Source organism: Montipora foliosa, chromosome 11 (assembly GCF_036669935.1).
Source record: "Montipora foliosa isolate CH-2021 chromosome 11, ASM3666993v2, whole genome shotgun sequence".
NCBI lineage: Eukaryota > Metazoa > Cnidaria > Anthozoa > Scleractinia > Acroporidae > Montipora > Montipora foliosa.
In genome coordinates, this window is record NC_090879.1 from 33,925,329 (window position 1) to 33,937,828 (window position 12,500).

Below are 12,500 nucleotides of genomic sequence, written 5' to 3' on the forward strand. Positions count from 1 at the left end.
TTGTAAAAACGCGTAGCTGGTTTGCCTTTTGGAAGGATAAAGCTAATCTCGTACCCAGATTGCACTCACTACCCCAGATGTCACTGGAAATCCGTATGACCGTGGGAGATCTGGGTACGAGATTAGGATCAAGCAACATCTCCAGTCCCTCGGGGAAAGACGATATATACTTCACATCAAATCTGACGTTCTTATGAACGCGATATAGATCGAAAATTTAACGATGAAAATATAAAGAACCTACCTTAAAATGTTCAGAGAACCAAAAATATAGCCGACATCAACAAAGAAAATAGACGAAAAACTTTCAATCTCATTCTAGATTCCATTTTGTAAAAGGTCCACTACATCGAATGTACTAAAATTCATCCATCAAAATAAAACGTTGCAGCCCTCGATTGGAAATAACTAGAAAGCTAATCTAGTTTGAATGTTTAATTCAAATGCTTCAGGTGGCTGAACACAGTCTCTCCACGGTCTGTGGTCAGATTCATTAAAGGGCGGCGAAGATTTTTTGAAATCAAAACAAATATGGCGAATATTGTGAAAACTTGTTTTTTTTTTTTTCATTCTTGCGATGGTCTTGGAAATGTTTTTGCTCGCGCGGGTGATGCGATTCGCGTCGCCAGCGCGAGATGAAAATCACACGTGTAGCCACCCTTGAACTGGCGACGCGACAGGTGAAAAATCGCAAGAAAAAAGTTCTCAGAGTTGAAACTTTCGCGACAAAATCGTAGAGACAGTTGCCCGTGTAGCCACCCTGCAACTTTTTGCCCGCGCTTGCGACGCGACTAAAGCTAGACTATTAAATTAGAAATGTCTGTATATAATGCCCAGGTCTCTTGAAGTATGCGATTCGCGCGGCCTTCAATTTGTCGCCAAAATTTGTCACAAGTGTAGCCACCCCGGCGCGCAGGCGACGCGACAAAATCTGAAAAAAATCGCATCACCGGCGCCGCGGCTTTACGTTTTAGAATGTTTCAGAGAAACCCAGTAAAATGCTGCGCATGCGTATTTGAGACCAACAGCTGCTGGCTGTTTTACCAAATTTCTCGCAAACGCATCATTAGATTTTTCTGGAAGTTATCGTGTTAAAAAAACACTTATTAAGTGAATAGCCCTTATTCACGATAGCCGCCATGTTGGTTTTTAAATCGTCATGCAAATTAGCCATGTGTTATGCTCGGGGGGCAAACAATGGAATAAAGGCAAATTGCGGAAAATCGGCTCGTCGAAATATTGAATTGACATTGCTAAAAGTACATTTTAGAATTTAGAATTCATTGCCTTTTATTTTAATTTTATATCTTTTGATTGCCTCCGACATTTTGACTTTCTACTTCGTTACCTGCTCATTTTTCACTAAAAAAAAACATCGAAGTAACTTGTGTAAGCATTCTATTTTACTACCTAGGTGATAAACATTCAGTGAACGTGAAACAAATCATATGCAAAAATACTGCAAAAAAAAAACTAATGAGTGAATAGCCCTTATTCACGATAGCCGCCATGTTGGTTTTTAAATTGTCATGCAAATTAGCCATGTGTTATGCTCGGGGGGCAAGCAATGGAATAAAGGCAAATTGCGGAAAATCGGTTCGTCGAAATATTGAATTAACATTGCTAAAAGTACATTTTAGAATTTAGAATTCATTACCTTTTATTATAATTTTATATCTTTTGATTGCCTCCGACATTTTGACTTTCTACTTCGTTATCTGCTAATTTTTCACTAAAAAAAACATCGAAGTAACTTGTGCAAGCATTCTATTTTACTACTTAGGTGATAAACATTCAGTGAACGTGAAACAAATCATATGTGTGGCTAAGATGTTCGATATAACCTCTCGAACTTGTGTTGTTTGCCCCCTCAGAAATGTGTAGCTAATTTGCATGATAAAGGCAAATCCAACATGGCGGCTACCGTGAATAAGGTCTATTTTGCGTAAATGAGGAAGAAGCATCCTTTACGTCTTGTTACTCATGCGCAGCTAAGCGCATGAGGTATAAAATTCCCTCCTTTTCTTGTTTTCCGTGTCACATTAGTGCATGGAAATTTATGCTTGCATACATTTACAACATGACTGTAACTTTACGTGGGGCGGGGGGTTGGGGATCATTCAAAAAAACTTCATAGCTGCTGAAAAATGTATTGTTGAGTCAGAAAAATTAATAGAAAGACTTGAAAATAAGTATTAGAGTCTTAAAATGTATGTATGCTTGGAATATCAGTCCATTTTGCATGACAAAATAAACAGTGCGTGTTGGAAGAAATCAATCATCCCTCTCATGTTTCCAGCCCTTAAGTAAACTTGCCACAATTCCACCTCACGAGAATCCCAGGTGAAAATGTTTGGGCGAGCGAAGCGTGTTTTTTCGGACGCGAATCAACACGAGAAGAAGGACTTTTTTAAAGATGTGTCATTTTCCCTTCGATGTGCATGGTCGCGCCGGTCAGTGTAAAATGCAGACTGCAGACTGCAGACCGGGGGTAAAATGCAGACTGAGGTTATAACGTAACTGTTGAAAAAACCCCAAACCCATTAGAAATGCTAACAATTAGGCCTAAATATTGTTTTAGGCCTGCAGTCTGCATTTCACACTGACCGTGGTCGCGCCCGAATCATCACATCTTGACTGCACCTGTCCATCCATTAGAACTTTGTTATTGTAGTCGCGGTCATACGGATCGAGCTGTTAGAATAAATCTTTTTCGATTGTAGAGCCAAAGGTAAGTTGTTGACATTAAAGACAAAATTATATATTTTTTCTAATTTTTTTTTACAAATTAGCACTTTGCACGAGAGCGGGGATCGACATAAAGGTCAGGCAAACTGATCTCCATCAACAAGCCGGTCATCTCCTAGTGATCTTTGAGAACCTTAGAGAAGCTTTGGGAGAAACTGAGAATACCTGAGAAAAACTGATCCGACTTTTAGCAACCTGAGCTGTTCTTAGAAGTACTGTTAATGTCAGTATGGGCATGTGACGAAGTCAAAATGGGAAATTGTTTCAACAATACAGACTAGTCGTTGATATGCATTCTGTTTATTTGGTAGCAAAGGAATTTAGGCGATGCTTCAAGGGGAAATTCTGGTTTTCTGTCTTACTTTTGTTTTACTCAGAGGCCATTTATTTGCCAATATTGAAAAGTTTGGTTCACATTTATGAAATATAACAAATCAATTATCTGTGGCCTTGCAAAGATCTATTTGTATCCCTTTTACATTCCTGAGTTAATTCGACTCTCAAATGACGTACAAACAACTGAGGCCCAGGAATTGTTGATCCAACTAAAACTATTGCCGCACCATACAGTCAAGGTAATGTTGAAGTATTTGGTACAGCCAATGCAGGCACACAACGTGTGGCAATGTCTCTGTCGGCACTTGTTTAAAATTTCAGAAATCCAATAACCTCTTCAGCTGACTTCAAATTATAAACATTGGGAATAATATGTATTCAGCTTTTTCACAATCATGCAAACAGGGACTCCTATTTTCACAGATTTGCCTGTTATGATTATAACTTAAGCTACATTAACTATCAGTTGACATACAGTGATAGCTATAGTGGTTTGCTAAATAGTACACTTCCTCTAATTGCAGACTTTCCTTATGTTATGTCAATGTCAGCTGCCTTTAATTCTTTGCTCATAGATAATTATCATGCATATATTTTAACAGTTGAACTTTATACGGTAGCAGTACTGTCTGCCTAATGGGAGGTGTAAAATTTTTGATTCTCATGGCAGAGATTTATTAGGTATGGGACCCATTTGCAACATGTACTTCAATTGGAATAGATTCATTAATGAATTTGGTACAACATTTTCAGAATATATGTGCACAAACATCTGTTACTTAAGAGATTAAAATGTGTTAACATTATTAAAATGTAAAGCAACAGTGGAAGCATTGTTCATTCATTATATGTTCAAAACCAAAATTTTAGACCCTAGGGGCACTTAAATGATGTTTAGACATAGGCCGCTGGCCACGCAAAAGTTAGTCATAGAGCAAGATGTCAAGGAAATTTATCTTGTAATGTGGTTCCCAGTAAACAACAGCTTAAAACTGCCATTTTGGATAATAAGGAAAGCAGCACAGGCTTTTTGATGTGAATTTCTAGCTCCTGCATTAATTGAGTTTTCCAGTGGCACGCAAAGCAAAAGATGAGTTACCACGTTTTTGATTACAATGGTTCTGAACGAAAAAATGTAACAAAAGTATTTTTAAATTTAATTGTTTTGAAACAAAGTATGAGGTTGCATTTCCTAGATGTTTATGTGAACTATCAAATATAGAAAGGAAACAAATAATACCCTTACCAAACCAACCTTATTTTCAACCTGGTTTGAATATGTTTGAATGCTATTTTAACTATTTGCACACTAATTTAAGGTCATCATACTCTATTTTAATCCTATTTTGCGAAAATTGAAAAATAGTGCCATGTATTTAAAATGTAGTTAAATAGAAGTTAAACACTAGTTAATGACCACTGATAGGATGAGTTCAGCTATTTATAATCTATTTCTCAGAATAATAGGTTCCAAATAGGTATTTGCAATCTATTTATACACCACACATGTTTCAAAATAGTTTAAAATATGCTATTTAAATACTAATTTTAAGGCAACTACGAAACAGGTGACGATTTAAAAAGTGGTTGTGAAATATTCTTTACAAAAATAGTAATTAAATAGTGTAGTTGAAATCTATTTCAAACGTATGGCATTCATAAATCTCGTAAATAGGAATAAAACAGTCTATTTAAAACTAGTTTGAACTTGAAAGGAGTATTGAAAGGTATTTTCAAATTGCTGAGTATACTCAAATCATTTTCAAACAAATTTTAATAACATATTTAATACCTATTTAAAATGGACAGCTATCATAAAGCTTCAAAATAGGGATAAAGTAGTCTATTTATAACTATTTCAAATTGGAAAGAATAATTTAAAGGTATTTTCGAATTGCTGAGTATATACTCGAATCATTTTAAAACATAATTTAATAGCCTATTTAATACCTATTTAAAATGGACAGCCATCATAAGGCTTCAAAACATGGATAAAATAGCCTACTTAGAACTATTTCAACTTGGAAAGAATTTTTAAAGGTATTTTCAAATTGCAGAGAACTCTAATCATTTTGAAACATATTTTAATCTAGCCTATATTTTAATACTGTATCTATATAAAATAGAGAGTCATTAAAAAGCTTCAAAATAGGGATAAAATTGTATATTTAAAACTATTAGGAATTTTAAAGGAGTAACTAAAAGGTATGTTAATTTAAATCAAGGAGTACTCTTAAACAGATGAAGATGTAACATATAAAATCTCATATGATGATAACAGTACTATACTAAGAAAGCATAAATCTACTTCAGAAAATTGCAGCAAACTGGAAGAAAGAGGAGAGAAATTTACAGCCCAATGGACCCAGAGAAAAAATAAGAACTTCCTTCAAATTGTTTTGAAAAGTACAGGTCTATGGACACATCGAAAAATAAAAAAACAGACTCTTTCAAATAAAGATGAAAAGTATAGGTCAATGAACTCACACGATAAAGAGCAACTTCTCTCAAATAGATTCTTGTAACACCTATATACCTTGTTTTGTGGTGTACAATAAAGTTATTATTATTATTATTATTATTATTATTATCATTATTATTATTTGCAAGTGCGTGTTGTCCTAAGTAGGGTATGTATGTATATATGGAAAGAACTCAAGTGAGGCCTCACTTGAGTTCTTCCCATATATACATACATACGCTACTTAGGACAACACGCACTGGCACTTAGTACTTGGCTTGGGCCGAGCCGATTTGTCCTCAAACTCCCACGGCCTGCTCCCGTCTGGCCTTGTAGCTCAGTCGGTAGAGCAACGGTGATCTAGTCCGGAGGTCGTGGGTTCGATTCCCACCCGAGTCAGAGATTTTTCTCTGTCCTTGGGTGTTGCATAAGAAGTTCCTGATGCTGTGGATCAGCGAAGGTTCTTCATCCATCACATGCACACAGTAGCGATGGCGTCACTTGAGTTCTTTCCATATATTATTATTATTATTATTATTATTATTAAACTGTCAACAAAAGTACAAATAACCTGGCAGCGCATGAGTATAGGCTACTTAGAGCCTCTTGTTTTATTTTAGATGCGTTATCATGCTAACAGCCTGCAAAGCACATTGACTTTTCAAAAAAATAAATTTTCGTGGGAGCACTATATTTTTATCAGATCTAGTTTGAGCTTCCTGTCAAAAACTGCATAAATATGGCAGAAATGGAGGTATAAATGCTTAAAAACTGTGTTCAGTCAACTTTAATTTAACGTAAATTCACAAGTCTGATATGTTTACCCTAAGATGATATCATTCCTCTTACAGCTTTTGTCATTTTGCAGTCCACCAGAGTTTGTAAAGCCACAGGCTTACAGCGAAGCCCTCGAGAAGATTTGAAATTTTCTTAGAGGAATGGAAACAGTATTTTAGTTATGCAATCCACTTATGAAATTTCCGAAAAACACATTTGTCAGTCGCTTGACCAACACAGTGAACGACGTAATTTGGTGTGGAATAACTTTATAACTCCGGAATCTTTGTCCGTTATTCACCCTGATAGGATTTGTATACAAATTATGGTCTAGAAGCTACAATACTGGTCACAAATCGTTGAAACAGACACCGTTTCTCTCGAGTTTTTTGGAAAAATCCTAAGATTTCTACTTCACACTGAAGTTATCTGCTGGGAACCCTACGAGAAAATGAATGGTGGTGATTTCGCTGCGTTTATAGACAACCATTTTGATCGCCTATTCGCAGCTGCTGACAAAGGATGTAGCCGAACGTTTTTACAAGATGGGGATCCCTCTCAAAATTCGCATAAAGGTGCAGGTCTTGACATTAGAAAACTTGTATAGCATTCTAGAACTGTTCTTTTTAGAAGAGGTAGGGATCGTTTGATATTTTAGAACTTTAGAGATTTAGAGATTTTAGATCCCCCAAAAGACCTTACATATTCTAGAGCTTTAGAAATCTTAGACTCACAAACATGGACCATGGATATTCCAGAACTGTAGAACGTTTAGAGATTTTAGAAGACCCAAAGCCCCTCAGTCTTTTTAAAATAACTCTAAAATAGAAGATAGCTATAGTTGACGTGATAATATCAAGCGATCCCTTTGGGGCTTCTAAAAAATCTCTAAACGTTCTACAGTTCTAGAATATCCATGGTCCCATGTTGTGAGTCTAAGATTTTCTAAAGCTGTACAATATGTAAGGTCTTTTGGGGGTTCTAAAATCTCTAAAATCTCTAAAGTCTAGAATATCAAACGATCCCTAGCTCTTCTAACTAGTCTGTTCTTTTCATTCAAATTTGAGCTTTCATGTTACGGTTCGGTTAATCACACTCTTTACGAGATACTGTGATGAATATAGCACTCGTTTACTGATTAAGCCTAAGCGCTCGTTTCAGTGATTAGGCTAAGCACTCTTTTAAAATTTTAGCTTTCATTTTACGGTTCGGTTAACTACACATTTTTATCGAGATCGTGTGAAGAAATAGCACTCGTTTACTGATTAAGCCTAAGCGCTCGTTTCTGTGATTAGGATTTTAGCTTTTATTTTACGGTTCGGTTAACTACACTTTTTACCGAGATCGTGTGAGGAATATAGGACTCATTTACTGATGAAGCCTAACTAGTCTCGTTCTTTCATTCAAAATTGAGCTTTCATGTTACGGTTCGGTTAATCACACTTTTTACGAGATACTGTGATGAATATAGCACTCGTTTACTGATTAAGCCTAAGCGCTCGTTTCAGTGATTAGGCCTAAGCACTCTTTTAAAATTTTAGCTTTCATTTTTACGGTTCGGTTAACTACACTTTTTACCAAGATCGTGTAAAGAAGAAAGAAACCTCGGAACGTGCAAAGGCAGTCAGTCACTTACTTTCAACGAAACAGCCTCCAAGATTTGGGAGACATTCGGAAAAAACTACTCTGCGTTCTTTCTATCACTGAAGAGCAATACGAGTTAGCTAGTGTAGGCTAACAGTGTTTGAACTCTGAAATTAATCATGGAAAAATAAGAACTCGCAACTCGGCTAAGGTAAATAACTTTGAACACTTTCATATGCTGAATTCACTTTTGAACAAAATTGCGTTTCAAGTTTTGTTTTACGTCTAAGTATGCCTTGTAGCTTTTTCCAAGCAACAGCTTGAATGGCAACATTGAAGAGAACATTTTTTTGGCATCAGCATTTAGTGTGTAGTTTACTACCAGAAACCACAATTATATTTCACAACATTATGAGGATCAATATCAAACCCGAATTTAGTGGCCTCGGTTGATTACAATTTCAATACAACATGGACCATGGATATTCTAGAACTTTAGAACTTTTAGACATTTTAGAAGCCCCAAAGGGATCGTTTGATATTCTAGAACTTTAGAGATTTTAGAGATTTTAGAGATTTTAGAACCCCTCAAAGACCTTACACATTTTAGAGCTTTAGAAATTTTAGACTCGCAACATGGACCATAGATATTCTAGAACTTTAGAACTTTTAGAGATTTTAGAAGCCCTCTTCCGTTCTAGCATTCTACATCGCGTACTGATTTTAGAGGTTCTTGAACCTTTTAGCCATAGATTTCTAGACTTAGAGACATGCCCTCAGTCTTTTTAAAAAAAAACTCTAAAATAGAAGGTAGCTATAGATGAGTTCTATCTTCTAATGACAATATCTGCACCTTTCTCCAAATTCGGCATTAGCACGGGCTGCGATGCAACGCACAAACAGTACCTAATAATCAAACTGTGTCCAAGATCTCCCGGATATGGCGGTCATTGAAAATGTGTTTCCCATGGTGAGTAGGATGTTTAAAAAGACAAGCAGCAGTGCAACAAAAACTACGCCGAGAAACATTTCAACAGTTTAAAGAATCGTGTTATCAATACATTTAAAAAATTTACTCTATATCTGTTGAGACTGTGAACACTTTAATACGCTCTATGCCGAAACGAATTGATATGGGTGATTAGAAATAAGCCTATATTAAAGAAATACCACTATTCCGATTCTGCGGATAACTGCGTGAGATTTCTTCTCGTAAAATGTAAACTTTCAGAGACAATAATAACTATCGCACTGTTCGCCAAAAATGAGGGGGAGAGGTGGTGTTGCATATTTCGGGGTGGAAATTGCTCCGATGGCCATCAAGACGACGTTTAGCGATTGTTACATAGCAGAATGATTTTTTCCGGTCATTTTATGAAATTGATTCGCTATTCATTGTGCCATGATTTCTCTTGGAGTTCTCAGAGGGAATAGTGAAGTACATTGCCTTTTAGTCCTTATCTCAAATAACTACACAATGGTGTCAAAGGAACACGGAACCTTTTTCCTTCTTTTGCTATAATCTGAACAGTTCTATTTACACAAATAAGCTCACTTTGTAGAAAATTACATTATTAAAAGAGATCATTTGTTGTAACGACCTGTCGACCTTCTTAGCGCTGAAACTCAACGATTCACCACTGTGTTCTAAAGTAAAGTAATTATACTACCATAGACTTTAAGAACTAAGGGTTCACCATGGTGAAGCCCTACAAATAGCCTTATTGAATAGCTTAATCAAGAAAATTATCCCTAAGGTGCATGTTCCGTGATCTGTTCTATCACTTAAAACACTTGTAGATGTCTTAGCTTTTGTTTTTGGTTCCTAAAAAAAAAGAAAGAATTTTCCAACACCATGGTGAATCGTGTAACACCATAGCAAAAAGATTAAAAAATGTCAACAAACTCGGCGATATTTACATAAGATCAGTCGTAATTGAATTAGTCATCTTGTGGGAAAACATTTTTCCATACAGGGAGACTGACTTCTGCTTTCTCGGTATTTGATGGAAGAGATGGAAGACCCGCCACCATCTTCATCATCTGAGTCTCCCTGTCATCAACAACATTTAGCAACAGACATGCCCTTATTTATCGCGCTGAGAAAATCTAATTAGCTTAAATGAATATTGTTTCTTCTTTTCAAAAGTTGGAATATATGTCTTCAGAAAGTGAAGTTTCATCAGCGACCTCACATTTTCCCGCATGTCTTAATTACTGCCTTTATGTGTAACACATTGCTTTAAATTCCCTTATTTTTATCTTTTCCTTTTATTTTTTCAAATATATAACTGAGCAATAATCCGACATCCTACATTTCTCTTTTCTCATCTGTGCGCGAACCAAGCAGGTATATCCCATCATGATCGAAAAATTCTTCTTGAACAGAAACTGTTATTCTTTCCTCTCTTCAGAGTAAATACAATACTCGTCACAAATCGTTGAAAACAGACACCGTTTGTCTCGAATTTTCTGGAAAAATCCTAAGATTTCTACTTCACTCAGTTTTCCCCACTGAAATGTGCCTTCTCCCTCCCCAATGTTGAGCCACGCGTGTTTTGAAGCACTGAGACCACTGTGATACCGTGGCCCAAAATCAACATTGGGAAGGGGAAACAGAGACAAGTGTTTCAAGATTTTTGACGAGTATTGTAGGTATATCTAAAAATTCGATCGCTAAGTTGAAAAGAGATGTAGGAAAACTAATTGAGATGATTTCGTCCAGGTTGAATGCAAAGTAGAATATCAGAAGCACCAGGATAAATTATGGCGAAAGATACGTTAAAAAATAAGCTCACAGAAAGATTCTAAAAACTGAGAAGTGAATTGGTGCTTACCTTTTTCGCAGGCTTACATAGAGGTTTCTGATCTCTCGAGAAGCCGATTACGCGATTAGGACAAAAAAAAAAAAAAGAAAAGAAAGCATAACTTCCTGAGCGGACAGCAGCTGCCGAACACTTTGCTGGACGTGATCACGTCCCTCGTTGATTTGCCGATTCTCAACGGTGACACACAAATGTCACACTAAATTCACATCTAAAGTGCGTCCAAAATTTTGTTTCATTTTGTCGTCATTCTCGAATGACTGTCATTTTATGGTGGCAATTAGTCCAAAAAATTGAGGAAAATACGGAAGCTATGAAAGCTCTTAAGGGGGCATTTTAGTTTTTCTTAAAATCGTACTTTGGTTTTTTGTCCATTTCCGAAAATCGAAGTGTGTTGTTCGAAATTAAGGGACGGTGCCTACTAATTAAAGATATTTTTGCACCGAGTTTATTTATTATGCAGGAAATGTAGATCTTAACAAGTGTTATGAAATCCAAAAAAGAAAACAATTGGGGGCTAACCACGCATTTTTCAAAGATAATTCATGAATAATATTGGTAAAAAGCTTTAAAAATACAAAGCAATGTATGGCGTTCTTTCTCAAATGGGAAAACTTGAGTATCGCTCAAAAAATGCATGGTTACCCCCAATTCTCTTTTGGATACCAACGAGTTACGTTACTACAGACCTACGATCTCACTTTCTCCGGGATAGTTTTAAACAGCGCAATAAATGATCTCTGTATTAGTAAAGCATCGGCGATAGGAAATCCGAGTATCTGGAGATGCGCATAACGTCATGCGCAATAACAATAGTAGGCACCGTCCTTAAGAGAATTTCCGAAATTAAAAAAAGCCGCTAAAATTGAGAGTTCTATGGAATACACGCTGACTGCCAGACGCTACAGCAGTCCCTATCGTAATATTCAATGCGTTGATAAAAAAAAAACAAAACAGAATCACCAGTTCCCCCGATGATCGTCTTTCACGCAGCTCATGCAACGTTCTTTTGCTTGCTAGTTCGTGTTGTTGTCATATGTTGTTGTCTGATTTACCACAACACGGTGTATAGTAAAGTCTAGTCGCACAGGAAATTGCGAGCCAAATTTCTATTCGAGTCTTCAAGGGATCGAATTCCAATTTTACGAGATACAAGCACATACCACACTTAGAACACAATTTGCGGAAAAGGCCATCCCCTTTTTTTTCTCCGTTTCGGCGTTTCGAAAGCGTTTCCTGATATCGGAGTCGGTCTGGTCGGATGTAAAAAAACAAAAAAGCCTAAAAAAAAAATCATAAGCATTCTCGGAATCGGAGCCATGGGACCCCAGCATAATAGCTGTGGAGCCAGAAAAAAACAACAAGAACATGAACCCAAAAGCAATATGACGGAAAAAGTGGGTGAAGGTTTGTTCTGTCGCACTTTGTAAAACCTGATCGCACTTTGTAATAAAACTGTCGCACTTTGTAATACACTGTCGCACTTTGATAATAACAAGTTGTCGCACTTTGTTAATAAATTAAGCTGTCGTCACTTTGTATAAAACAAGTTGTCGCACTTTGTAATAAACTTTCAAAATACCTTTTTGAAAAGGACGTTTGGTGAGAACATTAGATTATGGAAGGACTACTAAACTGAGAGGTACGAAAAAGAAAACGCTTTAAATCTCCACGCTATCTCGCACAGTTGTTATTTCGGAGATACCACGGCCCCTCTTTGCCTAGACAAATTTTGAAGGATGTGCATGAGTTATACAGAGGGGAAATAA

At 36.5% G+C, this 12,500-nt stretch overlaps 1 protein-coding gene across 1 annotated transcript in view; it reads right to left on the minus strand.

The window, feature by feature from the left end:
- The window catches only part of LOC137976364 (histamine H2 receptor-like), a 30,210-nt gene extending 19,348 nt beyond the window's left edge, over window positions 1-10,862 (minus strand). The window contains exon 1 of the mRNA XM_068823703.1: window positions 10,744-10,862. The gene's annotated coding sequence lies outside the window, so the exon portion shown is untranslated. The remainder of the gene's footprint in view (window positions 1-10,743) is intronic.
- Window positions 10,863-12,500: the final 1,638 nt, after the last annotated feature.